Consider the following 3,742-nt stretch of genomic DNA (forward strand, 5'->3'; position numbering starts at 1 on the left):
GCCAGATTGGAGGTGCAGGAAGTAGTATCAACATCGAATCTCTGTGCGACCTCATTCGATCGGTGGTGCGCGACGAGCTGCAAAAGATCCACTGCCCGTCTCAACCTGCTGCGGGATCCCTCTGCAGCCTCTTCAGAAATGAGGTACAGCAGGCTCTGCAAGTGCCGCTTCCCGACAATGTCCCGCCTGTGCCGACTGAGCCTCATCGTGCATCATACGCGGACGCTGCTCGTCGTTATATTCCAGCTTCACCGCGCTTCGTCAACCCTACGCCTCACGATGCACTTCCATCACTGCAGGCAATTCAGCACTTGGAGAATCGGCAGCCGATCCCAAGGAAATCCGACGTCTGGCGCACACCGGACAGGCGGCCACTGTGTTATCACTGTGGTGAAGCTGGACATGTGTACCGAGAATGCCCCTATCGCCGTCTTGGACTCCAGGGTTTCGCCGTCGACTCGACAAGGCCGAGATTTGGCGAAAGACCAAGAGCTATAGAAGAGTACCTCTCCCAGCAGCGAATGCCACTGCCCGTGCGGCGGCAGTCGCGGTCACCGTCTCCAAGACGATCTTCACCAAATTTTCTGAGCTTTCCAGGGGCGGCGCAGGCGCGTTCGCCAAGCCTTCGGCGGGAAAACTAACGACAGCGACCTTCGGGAGCGAGGCCGCTGACAATCGACGCAAGCAAGGCCTCCCATCGACGCGAGAATGGACCCGGAACGATTTACCGCCGACAGCAACGAAAACCAGAAGCAGACTTTCTTTGGACATTCCTGTGGTGCTCGACGGCCGCCACGACGTTAGTGCGTTATTAGACACGGGTGCAGACTATTCGATCATGAGCGGAACGCTAGCAGAGCACCTGAAGAAAGTTGTTACGCCCTGGTACGAAACACAAATTCGTAGTGCCGGCGGACATGTAGTCACACCAATCGGCATGTGCACAGTCAGAGTAAGCATTCGTGGACGTACGTTTCTCGCATGCTGCCTCGTACTTCGTGAATGTTCCCGCGATCTAATCCTGGGAGTCGACTTTTTGCGGGAGTACGACGCTATTATCGACCTTCGGGAGCGTACCGTGACTTTTTCGACAGAGAGAGCAACTCTCGATTCCGACGACAGCCATGACAGCACGTTTCGCGTTTCGGCCGACAGTATAACGTTGCCTCCGCGTTCGAGTGTCCTGGTTGATGTGGTGTGCGACAAGTTACGTGATGGTGAGGCTATCGCCGAAGGCAACTTCACGCTTTTATTCAAGCTAGCTGTCTGCGCGGCCCGCAGCCTCGTCACGCTTTCTGACGGACGTTCTGTGCTGCTTGTGACCAACTTCAGTAATGAGTACCGGCACCTTTTTCGTCAAACCGCCATCGCTTTTGCCTACCCTGTCGCAGACGTTGCCGAATGTTTCACGTCTACATCGGTGGACGATGGGCTTCAACCGACATCAAGAGACGTGACTTCGTCACTCTCCAAGGTTGATATTGATTCGACCCTCTCGGAGGAACAACAGACAGCTCTGCGTGAACTGTTACTTGAATTCAAAGAGTGCTTCGCGTCCACCTCGAAGGTTCTTCAGACGCCCATCACCAAACACCGAATAATTACGTACACCGACGCCTCGCCCATAAAACAACAGCGTTACCGCTTTTCGGCAAAGGAACGTGATGCTATCAATGCACAAGTCGAAGAGATGCTGCAAGATGACGTTATCCAACCTTCCAAGAGTCCCTGGTCCTCGCCTGTCGTTCTCGTAAAGAAAAAAGACGGAACGCTGCGTTTCTGCGTGGACTACAGAAAGCTTAACAGCGTGACTAAAAAAGACGTCTATCCACTGCCCCGCATCGATGATTCACTCGACAGACTGCGGCGGGCCAAGTATTTTTCATCTATAGACTTGAAAAGCGGGTACCGGCAGATTGAAGTTGATGAACGAGATCGCGAAAAAACTGCCTTTGTTACACCGGATGGCCTGTATGAATTCAAGTACTTCCCTTCGGCCTATGTTCTGCACCTGCCACATTCCAGAGAATGATGGACACTGTCTTACCGGTCTAAAGTGGCACACTTGCCTAGTTTATCTGGATGACGTCGTCGTGTTTTCTGTGACCTTTGAGGAGCACCTGAAGCGTCTGCAGACTGTACTCGAAGCGCTCCGCACTGCTAACCTCACGCTAAAGCCAGAAAAATGCCACTTTGGCTACAAAGAACTTAAGTTTCTCGGCCATGTTGTGAGCGCGGATGGTGTTCGACCTGATCCTGACAAGAGCACCGCCGTAGCCTCGTTTCCTGTTCCCCGTGACAAGAAAGCTGTACGTCGCTTTCTGGGACTTTGCGCGTACTATCGCCGTTTCATCGCCAACTTTTCCAGGATTGCGGAACCGCTAACTCGACTGACTCGTGAAGACGTACCGTTCGTCTGGAATGAAGAGCAGGATGAGGCTTTCACTCAGCTACGGGATCGTTTACAGACACCACCAGTTCTCGCTCATTTTGATCAGGATGCCGATAGTGAGATTCATACTGACGCCAGCAACGTGCGTCTTGGTGCTGTCCTCGTCCAACAACAAGAGGGCGTGGAGCGAGTGATAGCTTACGCCAGCCGCACTCTCTCCCGCGCCGAGGTAAACTACTCCATGTCAGAGAAAGAGTGCCTCGCGGTTGTGTGGGCCACGATGAAATTTCGGCCTTACCTTTACGGACGCCACTTCAAGTAGTGACCGACCATCACTCGTTGTGCTGGTTAGCCAACCTACGTGACCCGTGCGGACGACTGGCACGATGGAGTCTTCGTCTGCAGGAATTCGATTTCACTATCGTTTACAAATCAGGCCGCAAGCACGAAGATGCCGATTCATTGTCCCGTGCACCTGTCGAAGCTGTGACCACGACGTCGAAGATGACAGCGGCTTCCTTGGGGCCCTTACTACAACGGATCTGATTACACGACAGCGCGAGGACGCCGAAATCCGCGCAATCATCGAAAACCTCGAGGGCGCAACTCTCCCATACCTCGACGTCTTTCTCGAAGTCTGTCGTCGTTCTGCCTGCGAGGAGGTGTTCTGTATAAGAAAAACACGAACGGCAACGAGAAGACCTACCTTCTAGTCGTACCCACTGACATGCGTGATGACATACTTCTAGCCTGCCACGACGAGCCCACATCTGGTCACTTGGGTTCTCTCGAACTCTCGCCAGAGTTCGACAAGCGTACTACTGGCCCAAGCTTTCCGCATCTGTTAAGCGGTACGTAAAAAGCTGCCGCGAATGTCAACGCCGCAAATCCCCGCCACTGAAGCCCGCGGGGCTTCTGCAGCCGATCACACCACCTAGGGCGCCGTTCGACCAAATAGGAATGATTTGCTGGGCCCCTTTCCGTTGTCATCTGCTGGGAACAAGTGGATCGTAGTTGCCACAGATTATTTAACGAAATACACCGAGACAAGGGCACTACAGCGCGCTACGTCTTCCGATGTTGCCCAGTTTTTTATAGACCAGATCGTTCTTCGACATGGCGCCCCGTCATGCGTAATTACAGACAGAGGACCAGCTTTCACGGCCCAGCTCATTGACGACCTATTCAAGCTTAGTTACACGAGCCATCGCAAGACCACGGCATATCATCCGCAAACCAACGGCTTGACAGAGCGACTACGCACTGAACAAAAACCATCGCGATATGTTATCCATGTACGTTGATGTCCGGCATAAGAACGTGGGACCAGGTCTACCGTACGTAACATTC

The sequence above is a fragment of the Rhipicephalus sanguineus genome, chromosome 1 (genome assembly GCF_013339695.2).
Source record: "Rhipicephalus sanguineus isolate Rsan-2018 chromosome 1, BIME_Rsan_1.4, whole genome shotgun sequence".
NCBI classification, from domain to species: domain Eukaryota; kingdom Metazoa; phylum Arthropoda; class Arachnida; order Ixodida; family Ixodidae; genus Rhipicephalus; species Rhipicephalus sanguineus.